Below are 18631 nucleotides of genomic sequence, written 5' to 3'. Positions count from 1 at the left end.
GGTTGTTTCCTAGCAACTAAAGAAGCAGTTTCACTTTAGCTGATCCTGCAGTAGGAATGAGACATTTTCCCTTGATAGTTGGCATTAGTGATTTCCCTGACAATGGAATTTCACTTCTGAATAAGGAATGTTCTCAGCCTTTGGTTTCCTAAAGAATTTTGCTTTTGAGTGTAGGCTAAGCTCTGCTTAATCCTGTATAAAATGAAAAAAAAAATTTTTTTTGAGCCCTCTAAGCACCTCTCATGGGAAGAGCCAAAGGAGTTTGATACATCATTTTTCAATGGCAAGTGATTATACAAGAAGCTATAATAGGTGTATTTTTCCCAGTGTTTAACTGGGTAATCAACAACCAATTTTTTTTTTCTATATTTGATGTTTGAAGCAACAAAGGCTTATTAAGTATTAGCCGATGTGTTCTAGAAAAAGTACTTATGAAATTTTATTACCAGTACCATTTCAATATAAAGTCATTATAACAAAATCATATTTTCTAATCTGTTGCTCACTTGACTTCAAGGAGTATTCTATATAAAAAAATTGTTATCATTATAGTTCATTTTAAAGTAAGCTGTTGAACAGTTCAGTGTTTAAATATTAGTAGCTGTAAGGCATCTATACTTAACTGAATCCCATTTAAATCCTTACTTGGCAGTGGTACTAGATCCAGAGATCTTCTGACTTTTTTTTTTTTTTAAGTTTTTATTCATCTTTGAGAGACAGAGCACAAGTGGGGGAGGGGCAGAGAGAGAAGGAGACACAGAATCCGAAGCAGACTCCAGGCTCTGAGCTGTCAGCACAGAGCCCCATATGGGGCTTGAACCCAAGAACTGTGAGATCATGACCTGAGCCGAAGTCGGATGCTCAACCGACTGAGCCACCCAGGTTCCCCAAGATCTTCTGACTCTTAAGATAAATGGAAGCATGAGAAAATTACTTCAAATGACTTTCTTTTAGTCATTCATAGTTTAAACAATTTCTAAAGAAATTATCCATTTTTCTTCCTGTGACATTACATAACTAATATAAAGTAGCTTTCTTATCCAGAATTATATAATATAATATATTAAGTTTCAGAGGTTCCCAGACACTTAGGCAAAGAGATAAAATATTAAATGATGTTCTTAAGATAATTAAATTAACCATATCTAAATATACCAAAGAAATTTATTGCCTTGCATGGAAAGTTCATAGACTATGAACTATATAGATGAAGTTAATGAATGTCTTCATTGTCATTTTGGGGCATCTGACCTTCTTATTCATTCCTGTCTATGATTTTTGTATCATCAGATACTTAGCAGGTCTCATATTTAAAATACCTAAAAAAATAAAAATACTGTACTAGGCCTCCATGAAGCATTAAGAAATAAAGACCACTAATTAGTTCAGTTGGACAGGACAGTAGTTTTCTAGGCATCTCAGACTTAAATTTTTTTTCTTAAAACCCTTTTAAACTTGAAGTAAAAATTCTATATAAGTCAGTTATTACTCTTACATTTCTTTGAAACCTTCATCTGAGGCTGAAGAGTCAAGTATGTTAAAAAAATTTTTTTTTTAACATTTATCCATTTTTGAGAAAGATAGACAGACCATGAGTGGGGGAGGGGCAGAGAAAGATGGAGACACAGAATCTGAAGCAGGCTCCAGGATCTGAGCTATCAGCACAGAGCCCAACATGGGGCTTGAACCCATGGACCACGAGATTATGACCTCAGCTACAGTTGTATGCTTAACCAGCTGAGTCACCCAGGCACCCCAAGAGTCTAGTACATTAAGCCTCTCTTCCTTTACCCTTTAAACTGTAGATTGAAGTGAAGAAGGAAATAGAAATATAACTAAAGCCCAATTCTTTGAAATATTTTTCTGAGGCCATATTATCTAGTAAATAGTTCAGTTTGATTAATCTAGCAGGAGTTTTGTTTGATCACCATTCATTCATTCATTCATTCATTTAACAATGTATTGAGCTGGCATTAGATAATTATTGCTATACTTTGCAGATGTCATTGGACTTTTTGTCATCTTCAGCAGCAGACATTTAACAGTTACTTACGTTTGGAGCATTGGTTAGATGCTGAAGACATAAGGATGTATAAGACATAGTTCAAAATTGTAGAATAAAGCTTTTAGTTACAGACCTACTGTTGACTTGTAGTCACATGCAAGATGTTTAGATATGTTAGAAATTTTGATGATTCTTAGATATTGTTTTAAAGCGTTTTATTTCAGGCAAAGTTGGAACTTCGAGATTAAGGCTCAGTATTATAAAGTGTTGACCATTCAAGTTGGTGGTATTGTTAGAGGATCCAAAACTCAAATTCATTTAGGTTCCATGCCATCAAAGGAATCATGTGGTCAGCATTGAAAGAGAACAAGTTCTGAGGAATAGAAACAGCTTATGAATATTAATTGCTGGTTATTTCCTCTTATTAAAATGCTCTTCTCTTTCCAGTAATCAAAGATGACTTACATAAATACCTCTAAATCACTCTTATGAGTGAGTACTTAGACATACAGCTTTTGATATTGCAGTGTTCTTTTTTTACATCTTGCTGTTGTACATATCTAAGACAGAAAGCTATTATAGTTTTTTTAGACTGCCACCAATTGTCCCCAGTCCCCGACCCCATGTCATTTGTGGCACAGTTCTCAGGAGGTAGTGTGGATCTGGTCAGTGTCATTACTAATTTAGTCTTCTGTTCTGGTCCCTGTTACTATAGGTACAGAGATAGTTTTCACCTGATAAAACTACTTAGTGACCTGAAGATTTCGTTTAAATCGGTAATTTTACCAAGAAAATGGTAGAAATAAAACAAAGCAATGAAAGTGTTAAAAAATAAAAAGAGTTGTTGTTCTCCATTGTTAATGACTGATATTCTTGGGGCGCCTGGGTGGCTCAGTCTGTTGAGCATCTGACTTCAGCTCAGGTCATGGTCTCGCAGTTCATGAGTTCGAGCCCCACGTCAGGCTCTGTGCTGACAGCTCAGAGCCTGGAGCCTGCTTGGGATTCTGTGTCTCCCTCTCTCTCAGCCCCTCCCCCGCTCGCACTCTGTCTTTCTGTCTCTCTGAAAAATAAATAAACATTAAAAAAAATAATAACTGATATTCTTCTCTCTTACTCTGTGTAGTTTTGGATTGGAGCAATTTGTGAGGCTGGGAGGGCCCTGACTCTTGGAGCTTCTTTTTTAACCTGACACCCAGGGAAAGCCTCCTGCCTTTTATTATATATAGCTGAGTCAGACTATCTTTTGCTTTACATCAGTGATTGGTCTCCTTCGATCAGCCCTTGTCCTGGTGTCTTTGGAAGATGAAGGTACTTTACTGTTCTTGGCCACGAATTCCTTGAATTTTTTCCTTAGGTTTTTGGGCTTTCTGTTACATCTTGCTCTTTCCTGAATGGTGCAAGAACTAGTATGTCACTTCCTCTTTTCCCATTTGGTATATCATTAACTATTTCTTCACACTAGCCCTCACTTTGGCAAAGTTAGGCTTCTTTACCTATCTAGTTACATCTCCTTCTTACCCAAAACTTTTCAATGTAGTATTGGGTTTCTCATCTCTGATCTTTTCCTTTCTCCCCTGCTCAAAGCCTTGGTTTACTTTGGATGGATCTTTTTATAGAATGAAAAACAAGTTCTCAGCTCATTTGTAGGCTAACCCTCCCTCTAAGAATGAAGCCATGGGCTCAGATTACCAGTTTTATTTACCTGGCACTGGCTCAAGTGCTTCCTAAGGAAAGAGGTGGAACTTCGCCCTGATTTTCTCCCTTCGTATTAATTTTCATTCTCAGCATTGAAAGTAGTAGAGATTCAGGAGTCTTACTTTCTTACTTTCAGCACATAAAGTGGGGGGAGGGGCACAACTTGACTTCGATTTTAAATGGAGTATAACAACAGATTTCATTTATGATTGTTCTGGATCTAAATAAAGAAGTAAGGGCAATTAGAAACCTAGAGTATCGGGTTTAGTTCTAGGCCTGAATCTGAAAAGAGAGCAGAAAAGGAAGCAGCAAGAAAGAGAAAGGATAAACAGGTACCAGGAAATTGAAGTCATTATAGTGATTTAAACTAGGCCAATGCTTTATTGATAAAGCAAAAGTACTTGAGTGTTCTTTTGTGTGTGACAACACAGAGAAACCTTTCCCATTTCCTTCTTTGTGTATCTACCAGAGAGAAGTATCTACCAGAGGGAAGTAATGGAGGTCTGGGGATAGTCCTTTCATGTAAGAGTGGGCTCTAACTGTAGCTCTGACACAAGTGGGAAGCATGCAGAATGCTGACTTGTTTATAAGAGAACTGATAAAATGGAGTGCCTCATTTAATTCAAGTCAGCAGTCAAAATTAGTGCAAAAGGAAGCACTAATAGAGAAATGTGCCAAGCAAGTGAAATGTATTGATCAAGGAGGAACAGAATGATGTCAGATAGAATTCATTAGCAAAAACTAGTAAAGTAGAATAATATGCCTTAGAAAATGAATAACTTAAAAGGTCACTTGACAAACCCTATCCCATTTCTACCTTGAACACTTCAGAACTCCTAACTTTTTCACTGTTTTGTCTAATTGATACGGACTTTAAAGAATAACCTACAATGATTTGAAGAGTCTAGGATAAGGGTAATTCTAAAGGGAGGGCCTTGTTTTCCATAGTCATAATTAAAGGGCCTTAATAAAGGTCACATAAGGTTGCTTACTGGACCTTTAGGAGAGATTCTTAGAGCTCTTGGCCCCTGACAGTTGGACAAGGGTTACCCTATCTCCTCAGAGGCAGATGGGGAATCATGGGTTAGAGTTAGATGTTAGAAGCCTGCCAGAACTGTTCAAGTTCCAGGAAGGTTTGAACGGATCCCAAGCAGGTTATGAGGGAGAATTATGGAACCCATTGAGGATTTCATAGGATTGTGACCCCTCCTTGTTATTTAGGCAGATACTATATTTACTTGATTTTATGATACATATATTTCAAATTTTAATATCTCTGAAATTGGACTATGTTTTATAATCAGTAATATCTTGGTATCCTATCAGTTTAATTATTAATTTTTTCTCTTTGGTGGTATATAAAATAATGGTGTATTTTATAATCTGTGGTATTTTCTATTTGATGAGATGCAGTAATTATTTTTGTTATGATTGCTTTAGTGCTGATTGAATTGTATTCTTTCCTTTTCTGCAATCACTGCAAAGTGATTTCATGTCATTCATTTTGGTCAGGTTTCTTTTATTGTCCTAAGACAGTTTTAAGCTTCTGGTGAGAGTTTTGGCAATCTTGTTCACTGTCTTTGATTCCTCTTTCACTAACTTAATTCTCCCTCTCATTACTTGCTCAGAGACTGCCAGATTATTCTTCCTAACATGTAACTCTCAGGATGTCCATCATTTCAAAGACTATCAGTGTCTATTTACTTATTTATTTATTTTTTTTAAATTTTTTTTTTTAACGTTTATTTATTTTTGAGACAGAGAGAGACAGAGCATGAACAGGGGAGGGTCAGAGAGAGGGAGACACAGAATCTGAAACAGGCTCCAGGCTCTGAGCTGTCAGCACAGAACCCGACGCGGGGCTCGAACTCACAGACTGCGAGATCATGACCTGAGCCGAAGTCGGACGCTTAACCGACTGACCCACCCAGGCGCCCCTCTATTTACTTATTAAAGCCACTTAACTTCTAACTTAATTCATTCTTTCAATGGTTAGATTTTAAATTGTGATTAAGAAAGGCATGAGACCTGTTATCATAGATTCTTTTTGTTCCTGTAAACCTTCACTTACTGATTTTTTTTAATTTGCTGATGCTGTATGATCATAGTTTGAAAATAATGCTGTACTAATTTACATTCATAGATGGTTGTGTGTGATACTTGTTGTACATAATATCAGTTAATTTTATGTTGACAAAAAGAACTTGTGATGAATTAAAACATTTTTAAAACTTTTTTGTGTTTATGCCAAGCCTATAAAATATTTATAGACACAAATATGTTAGGCTGGATTAGTTTATCTTGATAGTCTTTTTTTTTTTTTTCAAAAAATTTTTAATGTTTATTCTTGAGAGAGACAGAGAGAGAGAGAGAGAGAGAGAGAGAGCATGAGTGGGGGAGGGGCAGAAAGAGGAGACACAGAAACCGTAGCAGGCTCCAGGCTGTCTGAGCTGTCACCCCAGAGCCCAACATGGGACTCACAAACTCACAAATGGTGAGATCATGACTTGAGCAGAAGTCGGACACTTAACTGACTGAGCCACCCAGGAGCCCCGTCTTGATAGAGTCTTAAGTCGGGTGTATTAATTACTTGAATGTAGAAAACATATAATTAATGTTATTATCCTTAGATAATTCCATACTTTTAAAAAAAGCTACCTATTATTGGGTGTTTACTATGTATAAGCACTATTGACCAGTATTATCTCATTTAATCCATACAATTCTGGTATAATAAGCACTATTGTTACTTTGCACATGAAGAAACTGAGGCATAAAGAGATCAAATAACTTGGGTAGGGTCCCACAAGTAATTTCTCTGATTCCATAGGCTGAAGTTTTAAACTGTACAATTGAAGTTTTAAAAGGTTCAAGTTTTCATTTTAATATTATCTTTAATATTATTGAAATGTTAATTGATATTAATATATTAAGAGTTTTCCTTTTGCTGTTGGCTGCAGATTTTTTATTTACTTTGAACACTATAGGGCATATCTGAGAGAATGTCTTTGTAAATCTCTTAACTCCAACACTCATTATTTAAATGCCACTTTTTCATTCTACCTCATTGCATTTTTGTAAATTTAGGTAATATGTTCTTCTGCTGAAGTTTTATGTGTGTGGGGGGGTGAGTTATAAAGTCTTTTTAGTAGTGTTTGGCAGTGAAAAGTTTGACAAATGCTTTTATGTTATGATGTCATTAACTGCAATAATAACAATTTATTTATAAACTATAGTATTTATAAAATGCTTTTTTTAATTAAAAAATTGAATTAAAATTGTTTTACAGGTATTCATTATTTGGACTTGATTGTATGTCACTGAGGTCTAATGGCATTTCCTAAGGAGTTATCTAGAACAAGGTATAACTCAGTAAAGGGAAATGACTTTCTCTGTCAGTGACATAGCATGTATCTATTATATCCAAATTAAAGTCACCAATACTTTTCTCAATGTTTTATTGTTGAGACTTCTTCACTGCTTAGAGGAATTTATGGAAACACATGGCCATTAGTAGTTCAGTAGACTAATTATTATGCTGGTAATTTCAGTTAGACATTTTCAGCTATTGAAAACTCAGGCATTAAGTTCTTTTCAAATCATATTTTCCTCTTGCAAACAAATTCATTTAGAGAGAAAAGATACTGCAGAGAGTTTAGACCAAGTATGAAGCTAGAGGGGATAGTTCCCACAAGACTGCCCTCACTTCTGATACCAGTTACAAATTTAGGGGTTCCCAAGACCACCCTTAGATTCACTAATTTGCTAGAAGGATTCACAGAACTCACTGAAAGTTCTACACTCATAGGTATGGTTATTACAGGGAAAGGAAACATTAAAATTAGTCAAGGGAAGAAGCACAGTGGGCAGCATCTGGGTAATTACCAAATGCAGAGTGTCAGTTGTCTTCTTTCTGTGGTGGGAGGACACATTACTCTCCTGGCATTGGTGTGTGATGCTGTGCATGGAGTATTGCTAGCTAAGGAGGCTCACTTTGAGCCTTGGTATTCAGAATTTTTCTTGGGACTCAGTGACATGGTTACGTGGCTGATGTGGCTGATCTCAGTCTCTAGTTGCTCTGAGCAGGACCCAAGACCCCACCCTAAATCACATTATTAATATCCAGCTAGCCCAAGGCCCCAGGCAAACAAAGACCTTAGAGATTACTTCCCAGAAGCTGAAGTCAGAGACTAGTTTTTTGGGGTACCTTTTTAGGCAAGGTTAAATTCCCATACAGATATAATGTGAATAACACTGGTTTCCAGAATGAATCTACACCTGAAGCTAAATTTGAATATTAATCTAGCATTTTGGAAATAGTACTGAGAATTTCTAAGTATTGTAACTCAGAATGGGAATTACTGGAAAATATCATTGGTCTTGGCAGAGGAGTTTTCTAGCCAGAGAGATTGCTGGGACTAGTTGTTCTGGATACTTAAGGCTTCCTAATTCTCTTACACCCTGTATTCCTGTCACTCTTGTTAATTACCCAAATATATGCCTCTCTGGTCATTAAAAGAAAAATTCTCTTTTTTATGCTATTGATGACTTTCTTTCTCCTAAACCTAAACTTTCCTTCCTCTTCTTCCCAAATTTTTTGTTTTGTGTTTTTTGAGCTCCAATTTGTATTAAATGAATTCTCCTTAACAACCTTTACTGAAAACTCCTCTCTTGCTTTAAGTGAAAACTACTGTTCTTTGTAGACACTGCTTTTCATGAAGTCTTTTTAAGTGGATGCAGCTCATTCTTTTACTTACCCACGGGCTTGGGATGAGGTTTGGCATGTTCCTTGTTTCTGAGGGAAGCTTCTGCTCTAACACTCCTCCACAATTATATTCTTTTTGATAATCTTGGTTATTAAAAGTATTATCACCTTCTTCTCTTCTTTGGCCACTGTTTTTTACTTCTTAAAGACCTTGACACTTTTGAGCTTGAGTGGCTCAGTTGGTTAAGCGTCCGACTTGATTTCAGCTCAGGTTATGATCTCACAGTTTGCAAGGCTGAGCCCCACATCACCTCTGACAGCACAGAGCCTGCTTGGGATTCTCTCTCTCTGCCTCTCCCCGACTCATGAATGTGTTCATTCTCTCTTTTTCTCAAAATAAATTTAAAAACTTGAAAAAAAAAAAGACATTGACACTTCCTTTTTACTCCAGTTCTAGTCACCATCTTGGATCGGACTTCAGAGTGTGTGTAGACAATCCACTTAATATCCTAGCCTTTCAGTTTCTTCATTTTCTTAGTGTGGGTGCCACCAGCCTTTGTTGTACTTCAGCCATCTGTTCTCATTGTATACCTTCAATCTTGTCCCCTGGTAGTATTTATTGTCCTCATTTTACCATAACTTGTTATCCTTTCTTCTCTCTTATAATGGCTACTACACCTCAGGTTCCTTGGCTGTACCACTCTGCCTGTCTTTTCTTTCCTAATATTCATATACATGACCCATTATTTCACTGCTTTGGTGATAACTTCAACTCCTTTGTACCCCTGCCTTTTACTTGTACCACCTACCTCAATTCCAGCCTAGAGTGATTCAGCATTCTCCTTTCCCTCTTCTTCCTCTCAGGCTGCTGGGTGCTGCTCAAGAAGTCCTTATAAATCGTACTCTGAATTAATGACTTCTGATACTGAATTCTCTGTTGTACAGTAATCCCTAGGAAGTTTTTTCTTTTATTCTTTTTTTCTTTGCCTTGCCTAGAAACCTGTTATCCTCATGGAAACTATCTAAAAATCTGCTTTGTTTTTCTGAAGACCTCTGTCCTTCCTTATACCTCCCCCTTCACTTTTATTGGATGATGTGATTTTCTGCTTCACAAAGAAAATTAAATTGTGTGTTACAAACTTTTTCAAGTCCCATCCCACCCTCTTACAAACTTATCTGTATCTAAACTCATTCTTAACTTCTTTCATTTTGTGTCGTTGGCTTCTTTCACTTTATTAACTCTTTCACATCAGTATTTAAACATGCGTGTGGTAGATAGTATTGGCTGGCTATGAAAAGTCATTTTTATCCTCCTCTTCCTTACTGCCTTGAAATAGAGTCTAGAAAGTCAGATAGTTTCTCAGCTTCTCTTATAGGTAAGAGTAGCCAGCCATGTGACTTAATTCTAACCAATGAGATTTGAGGGATAGTCTAATTGGGGCATGGGACTCTGGGTAAGGTATTTTACTTTCTCTCTCTCTCTTTTTTTTCATTCAGAATTACCATTGGTATTCTACTTTCTAACAAGGCCAAGGTTTGTAATTCCCCTTTCTTTTTGTTGGAAATATGTTATATGGACATGATGCCTGGTAGTGGTAGCCATTTTGTGGCAGAGCCTGATCTTATGACATCACTGAGATTCAGACAAAACCCTAGAGGTATCTACTTTCAGACATTTTGTTAAGTAAACAATAAACGTCCATTGGTTTAGGCATTGTTATTATATTTTCTGTTACTTGCAGCTGAAAGCATCTTAACTTACAATGCATAAGTTTCTTCCTAAAAAAACCCCTAAAAAACTCTATTTTGACTCCATTAGTCACTATAGTCTAATTTTCCTTCTCCCTTGTAGCCAAGCTTCTTGAAAGAATTTTCTAAATCTCTCTCTTATTCTCTTTTCTACCATCTACTTCTGTCTATATTCATCTTTACTGCGCATCAGCCACATTTACTGGTCACTGCCAGGGTCACCAGAGGGTTTTTTTGTTTTTTTGTTTTCTTGTTTTTGTTTTTGATGCTTTGTGTATTTTTCTGTTCTGTACTTTTAATTGATCTCTCTGCAGTATTTGATCAGTTAACCTTAATCTTGAATTACTCTTCTCCATTAGTTGCCATCATACTGCATTCTTCTGTGCTGTGTACTTTTTTATCTTCTCTTTCTCAATCTACTTTATAGTTTCTTCATCCTCTATTCGTTTTCAAAATATTAGCCCTCAGCACAGGTATAACTGTCTGAATTTTGCAGGCTTAGAGACTGATTGACCTTAGGTCATATAATTAGTAAATGGTGCAGCCAACATTTGAAAATCTCTTGGAATCTCTTCTGATTTTGTGCTTTGCTTGAGTAATGTCATCCATTCCTGAAGCCCAAATACATACGTTCATCCCCCAAATTTCTCCTGAGTTGTAGATACATGTGCAACTGCCTGTTGGTTAACTCTGCTTGACAGTCTTATGGATACTTCAAAGTCTACAAGTCCACATTAGAATTCTTCACTGTCCCACAGATATGTGAAACTCCTTCCTTAATGTGACAGAGACTCAGTGATGAGCACTGTCATCCATGTAGCTCTTAAGGCCCAAATCCTGGGTATCATCTTGACCCATTCTTCTTTTTCTCCCACTGCTCTTATTCATTGTGTCCTGTTCTTCCATCTCTAGGGCAGTCAACTTTATCTCTCCCCACAAGGCGAGCTGTAACAGACTGAACGTCTATATCCCTGTGTAATCTGAGATATTCTGACTAATCTTTTTAAATGCAGATCTCTTCATGTAACTTTCCTGATTTAGACTCTTTGGTGACAACTTGTTGTTTTCTGGACAAAAGTTCAAAATCTAATTTGGGAAATAAGGCCCTTCTTGATCTGATCATAGCTTACTCCCCTACGCCCACTCTCTGCTCCAGCTGTCCTTAATTATTTGCTATTCCTGGATTCATTTTGTTCTTTCTTGCCTGTAGGACTTCCCTCATGCTCTTCTTTCTTGCTGGAATACTCTTTTGTATAACTCCATCTTGTCCTTCAGGTCTTAGCTTAAATGTCATCTCCTTTGAGAAAGCCTTCTATGATGACCCTTCCCCCACCCCAAGAGCTCTTATCTGTGTGCGTTGTGAAAGGGCCACCCACTCTCTTGTCTCAGGGCCTTTGTAAGTTTGGCTTCCTCTGCCTCTGTCTCTTCCCTGTCTCCACCCTGTTGTTGTTCATTCCAGATAATGCTCTGTGGTAGTCCTGTATTTTTCCCCATCAGCTAAGAAATCCTTTTGTTGGTTTTGGGAAATCTGAAACAATTCTATTACATTCCTAGGAATTTAAAAATTTGAATAGTTTTCTTTTAATTTGTATCTCCTTCCCCCTTAATCTAAGCCCTTAAAAGCAAAACAGAAACCTAAGTCTGTTCTTTAGCTTTATGCTTCTCCACACAAGCTGACATTGCCTAACTTGAGAATCGATTATGTGCCAGAAGTCAGCTGATGCTGTTTGGAAAAAAAAAAAATGGCATTTGCAGCTTTCAGCTCTAGCCACTGAACCTGACAAGTTCTGACATCTCTTCTCTTGGCTGCCTCTTACTTCTTTTTCTGTTTCCATGGAAATGGACATTAGATCACAGAAACATAGTAAGATACTGGTGGCTAATTGCTGTTGCAGATTTCTGAATTCTCTTTGTTTGTGAAGTGATTATTTCAGTGACTCTTGCCCACTATGCAGTATGTGGTAGTTAGCCAAAACATCTAAGGCAGTTTCTGGATTTGAGAGCCAGATGATGTTTCCCAAGTGTCACTAACTAGTATCCTCAAATGTATTCCTTATTTCAGCTTTCAGAGAAAATATATTTTAATTTAAGAACTGTAATCTTGTCAGAGTAGAGCACTAGATTTCAAGCCAGGAGATCTGGCTGTGGTCCTAGATCTGCTGTTGTCTCACTGTTTGACCTTGGTCAATTTTGTTATATTTGTTAAATGAGCCCGTTTCTACTATGTAGCTCTGGGGCTTATTTACAAATGTCCTAGAGAAAAGACTGCCTCTCTACCAGTGTGTTTTAATAGAAAACATACAAATAAGATATGCAACTAATTTTAGTTAAGGAAATAAAACCAGGTTTCTAGACATATAAAATGGAAAAATCTTTTAATTCCAGCTCTATTTTCAACTTCTGTAAAATGGTTAGAATAAGGCTTGTCATACGGCTAGAAATACTAGTTTGAGATTCTCTTTTTAATGCACATGTCATTTCTCACGACACATATAACCTATCTTATGGCAAAGTAAAGTGATTAAGTTTATAGTTGAAAAAAATCTATTCATTTCCTATTTAATGAAGAAAGTTATTACATTACTTATCTAATTTGTATTTTTAAATTTTTTTTCAACGTTTTTTATTTATTTTTGGGACAGAGAGAGACAGAGCATGAACGGGGGAGGGGCAGAGAGAGAGGGAGACACAGAATCGGAAACAGGCTCCAGGCTCCGAGCCATCAGCCCAGAGCCTGACGCGGGGCTCGAACTCACGGACCGCGAGATCGTGACCTGGCTGAAGTCGGACGCTTAACCGACTGCGCCACCCAGGCGCCCCTAATTTGTATTTTATTCACATCCAGGATGTAGGAGGATTTGCCACAGCCATATGCCTCTATAGTAGGCTTATCTGTGCCAGGTCAGGATTTCCTTGTAAATCTAAATTTAGAACTTGGAAAGCCAGGTTTTGTTAAGTGCAAAAAGGGACTGCCATCTACGTATAAAAAAGATTAGTATTGCTGAGCCACTTCTTCAGCATATAGTGTCTGCTTTATGTCAAATGAACTTGAATAATTGATATTGACTATGAGCAGGGTAAGTCTTTTTTTTTTTTTTTTTTGCATGACTACACAGAATAAAATACAGGTTTATACCAAATTCCCACTTGTAGTTGTATGTGTACAGACATAAACCATACGTGAAAAGACATTATTAATTAATTAAATGGAAAGTAATCCATTTTATACTCTGTAATTGTGGTAAATTTTTCAAAAGGGAAAAAAACACCTCTTTTATTCAGTTTGCTGTGAATTTAGTCTCCCATAATGAACTTGCATAGAATTGGGATCTGGTCATGTCAGATTCCCTCTGTTTGTGAAATGGCTACAAAATTTAGTAAATTTACCACAGGCTCCAGTGTTTAAGGTACAGTGCTTTAGAACCAAAAGTTTATTTTTAAGTAAAAATATTCTATAATTGTTGTAGATAATAAAAAAAATGTTCAAGAAAGAAATTATAATGGCCCACTACCCTGCTATCAAAGTTAGCTTCTACTGACTTTTTGGCACATTCTTTCACTTAAAAAAAATTCTACCAATATATAAAACAAAATTGGGACAATGCTTTATGTGCTGCTTTGTAGTGTACTGACTTCATTAACCGCATCGTGAACATTTTACCCTGGTATCGTATAATCTTTATAATCTTTAAAAATGACTCTTAGAAATATATGCTATCTTAAGTAATTCTATAATTTATTTAGCTTTTAAACTATTAATGGATATTTAGATTGTTCTCCTATAAACAACTCTGTAAACTTTTTGTATCCCTTCATTCAATGTAGAAAGTGCCTAAATTATCTGTTTTTCCTGGCTAGTACCTCAGAAGTTTTAACTTTGTTTTATTCTTGCCCACCATATCTCAGACTTCTTTAAGTCTTACTAATTTTATCTTCAAAATGTCTCTTGAATTCATTCTTTCATCTCCATTCTCACTGTGATTGCAGTTGTTGAGTCTTAAGCATCTAACCTGGACTATTGTAGTAGCCGCATATATGATCTTTTCTACCTCTGGTCTCTTCTTTCAATGTATCACCTATCTTAGGATCAAAATTGTGTTTCTAGAGCATAGGTATGGTCATACATTACCTGGCTTTAAAGTCTTTGATGTTTTCCCCACTGTCTGCTGAATAAAGTTTAATTCCTTCGTGTGATATTAAAAAGCGTTCATATTTTGACCCTGTCTAACCCTTTAACCTCATTTCTCTCTTCTCCTTTCCACAGTCTGCATATCACAGGCAGCCTTAGCTGAACACATTAAGGTTCTCACAGGCCTTCATGTAGTTTGTGCTCTTTCCATTTCCTGTGGACTTTCCCTCACCCCTGGTAATTCCTAACTCCCTTCTTTTAAGACTGAAGCTCAAACATTACCTATTCTGTAAAGCTCTGCTGTCCAATACAGTAACTACTAGCTACACGTGGCTATTAAAATTAGTTAAAAATTTGGGTGCCTGGGTGTCTCAGTCGGTTAACATCTGACTCTTGGTTTTGGGTTAAGTCATGATCTCACCGTTTGGTGAGTTCGAGCCCTGCATCGGGTTCTGTGCTGACAGTGCAGAGCCTGCTTGGGATTCTCTCTGTCTCTCTCTCTGTCTCTGTCTCTCTCTCTCTCTCTGTCTCTCCCAAAATAAATATACAGACTCAGTCATACTAGCTGCATTTCAAGTGTTCAATAGGTACATGTAGCTAGTGGTATTGTATTGGGCAGCACATATTAAAGAACATTTTCCTCATTGCAGAAACTTCTGTTGGACAGCACTGCTATAAAGCCTTTTCTAAAATAATTGATTTTCTCTTCAGAGCTTCTATAACCTTTAAGATTAACTATTTTAAAAAGCCCTTAAATTCCTCTATGGGTAGGAAGGGACCAAGCCTCGTTCTTTTCATCTCTAGCATCTAGAATAGTACATGGCCTGTAATTGAATTTCAAGATGTGTTGACTGTATGAACAAATGAATAATATAAAAAAAAAAATGACATGAATTTTCAGAAGTCATATGAATAATGAGAATGTTAGGGATCTTTCAAGCTAGAGAAATGCTGATTCCCTTTTGTAAAATGCGTTGTTATCATTTTCACTTCATTAGTGCCTCACAAAACCTGAGACAGATGCTCAGTTTCTCTGATTCTTTTGCCATCAAAACACTGGGGAATTAGGTATTTTCCCCTGTGCAGTTTAATATGAGGCCAACATATACTGAATCTATGCCAGATATTTTGGACTTTACATAAAAGTGTAAAGTATTTCCAGTAGATTCTGCACTATTACTTGGGTTTATATTCCATGAGCTGAGAGAGCAGACATTTAGTTTCTGTCTGGAATTCTCACCTCCTTAATGTTATTCCATTTTTGTAATATTTTTATGAGGCACTCTTTTTTTTTTTCCTGTTTTGCAGATAAGGAAGCAAGCATAGAGAAAAGCTGCGTGCTCGCATAAGGTCACATATAGCTGTGAAGGGACTTTTTATTACACCTCAGCTGCCTCTCATTTGAACTGTTAATACATTCACTGCCTCTGGGTGACTTTGGTGATTTATATATTTTCTGATTGTTCATGGTCAGAGTATGTCTCTTGGTTTCTAGTTTTAAGAAAAACCAACAGCTTGAAAACAATACTAAAGAAGGAAATTATAGTGCCCTACTGTTAACATTTTGTGAATGACTCTGTGGCCTAATATTGTGCTTGAGCTAATTGGATCTAACCAGATGAGGTTAAAGGAATAACCATAAATTCTGTCAGGAGTAGAATTCCAGAAGCCTCTTGGAAGCATTTAATTACTTTATGAATTGCAATTATCATCTTATGCCACTGGCTCTCTAGCTAGTTTTCAAAACACTTAGCAAAGCCCAACATCAACATTTAAAAAATTACACAATACAAAGTTAGTGTTCAGTGATGGTTTATTTAATGAATGTGTGACAAATAACAGAAATACTAGTAATTGGTAGTAATAGCACCTAACATTGTTGGATGTTTTCTGTTTGCCAAGCATTGTGCTAAGCTCTTCACTTGCATTATTTCACTTCACTCATTGACTGTTGAACATCTACAGTGTGCTAGGTACCATGCTTGGTGCTGGAGATAGAGTGTTAAAACAAAGATCTTGCTCCCATGGATCATTCTTTTTGGTGGGAGAGACAGGAATAAGCACATAAGCAAAAAACTCAATATAGTATTGGTTAGTGATCAATGTTATTGAAAAAAAATAGATACTGATTAGGGAAAGCTTATCTGAGAAGGTGATATTTAAAGCAGACTCATAATGGAAGGAAACAGTGAGCCATCCAAAGTATTTGGGGGAACATTCAAAGTGGAGAGAACAAGTGTAAAAGTGAGCAAGGAAGCCAGGGACTAGGATCATCTAGGATCTTATAGGCTGTAGTGAGGATTTTGAATTTTATTCCAAATATGATGGAAACCCTTGGACATTTTTGGGTAATGGAGTGATATGATCTAGTTTTGGTTTTGAAAGGATACCTTTGGCAGCGTGTGTAGAGAATAGAAGTAGGGGGAGTGGGAAGAAAAGGGCGATAAGAATGGAAGTAGTTATAGTACTCTAACAACCCTCTGAGATAGGTTCCATTATTTCCTGCAGTTTTAGTTTAGAACATTGAGGTCCAGAGATTTTGAGGCTGTTCAGTGCTACAATTCTAGTCTGTTTTATGTAATCTCTGCCATTATATTATACTGCTTGACTTCTCTGAATGAGTTTTAAGCATTTTTGTCATTGTATGTCAATCCAATATAGCTAATATGTATGTAGATTTCCAGTGAATATTGTCTTTCTTAATGAGATTGTTTTCTTAATATAACAAGTTGTGAAAGCATATGTTACATAGAATTCGCTAATCTATTACATTCTTTAATTGTTACTCATAGCAGAATGAATGAAGAACAGATAGCCATCATTTGTCTGTCAGTGCTGAGAGCTCTCTCTTACCTGTGTGTGTCTGTATGGATAGTTGTGTAGGTAGTACAGGAATATGTATATTTTTTAAGTTTTTATTTTAATTCCAGTATAGGTAACATACAGTATTATATTAGTTTCAGGTATACAATACAGTGAGTCAACAATTCTGTATACAGTATTTGGTGATCATCATGGTAAGTGTATAAGAATGTGTATATTCTTAATAAAAGGCACTCAAGGTTAGAATGCTTTTTTATTAGAACAAGTTTCTTCTTTATTTAAGCATAAACTACTCCAAGATTTAGCATCAGTGTAAAACTGATTGATGGAAATAATGAAAACTCAGTAATTGAATTAAAATACAAAAACCAACACAATTTTTAGGTAATATGCTGTAGCAAAAAGAGCATGGGCTTAGGGCAAGGATATAATCTTGGAAAAATTTCTTTAATCTTTCTAAGCCTATTTCTCCATCTAAAGTGAAGATAGTATTGTGATAATTAAATGTGATAATATATCTGCCGTGTCAGCTATATTGCTTTGTACATAAGAGTTAGTACATTTATATTCTTATTAAAATCAGTTTTGTGGGTTCAGGCAAGATTGTTAAAAAAAGTTAGCAATTCCTACTAGCCTAAATTCTTATAAAACTTTAGTGTTTTTGCTCATTTCCTTCTGATTTTAAGGCTCATGTCTTAAGGGTATTAAGCCCTACATAAGGGCTGCTAGAGGTGCTAATGGAATTATTTTAGCTTTTAGGAGACAAAATTCAGAGATGCAGGATAGCTGTCTTTAAATCTGTAAAGGGTCGTCCTATGGAACAAGGATTTGTTCTTTATGACTCGGGAGAACAGAACTATCATCAGAGGGTGAAAATTATTTTGGCTTATTGTAATAAGGACAGTTTCAAAAATAGAATGCTCTATCAGTGGGAACTGTTTCCACGTAGCTGCATCAGTTTGCCAGAATGTGTCAGTCACTGAAGGTTTTTTACTTAGTTTGAAGATTTTTTTCAACTTGAGAATTACTAGAACATAAGCTGCATGCAAGTAGAGATCTTGTCTTTCTTGGCCACCGTAGTATCTTCAATGCCTAGTACTGTGCCTCATGTGTTTGTTGAATGAATGAATGAGTCAGTTATTCGTGGAAGTCATTTATGTACTTCACTTGTATTTTTCTTAAGTTTGGTTCTGATTTTGGTTGATGGTTTGAATATTTTTTTGGTTAAAGATGAGGGAAACTATGGGAAATTGCTGCTTGGTAAGAAAACAAAGGAGTTAGGAGAAGATTGCTCAACAGTGACAGTGGCTTTATTGATATATTGGGTCAGGTGATTTGGTGGGAGGTCTGTCGTTTATATTGTAAGATTTTTAGTAGCATCTCTGACTTCTCAAAACTCATCAGATGCAAGTAGCACCCTTCCTCTCATTCGTGACAATGAAAAATGTCTCCAGACATTGCCAAATGTCCCTTGGGGAGCAGATTGTCCCTTGTTGAGAACCACTGAGTTAGTGAATAACCCACT

At 36.5% G+C, this 18631-nt stretch overlaps 1 protein-coding gene across 3 annotated transcripts in view; it reads left to right on the top strand.

Annotated features, from left to right (window-relative positions):
* NUBPL (NUBP iron-sulfur cluster assembly factor, mitochondrial) overlaps positions 1 to 18631 on the top strand; it is a 222413-nt gene that overhangs the window by 102916 nt on the left and 100866 nt on the right. Inside the window, exon 1 of one of the 3 annotated variants that reach the window (XM_049612927.1) lies at positions 14301 to 17300. The exons of the other annotated variants lie outside the window; for them this stretch is intronic. The gene's annotated coding sequence lies outside the window, so the exon portion shown is untranslated. Of the gene's footprint in view, positions 1 to 14300; positions 17301 to 18631 lie in introns of those variants that run through there. 3 annotated transcript variants of the gene reach the window in all.

The sequence above is a fragment of the Panthera uncia genome, assembly GCF_023721935.1.
Source record: "Panthera uncia isolate 11264 chromosome B3 unlocalized genomic scaffold, Puncia_PCG_1.0 HiC_scaffold_1, whole genome shotgun sequence".
Classification (NCBI taxonomy): Eukaryota; Metazoa; Chordata; class Mammalia; order Carnivora; family Felidae; genus Panthera; species Panthera uncia.
This window is presented reverse-complemented; position numbering and strand designations above follow the sequence as displayed.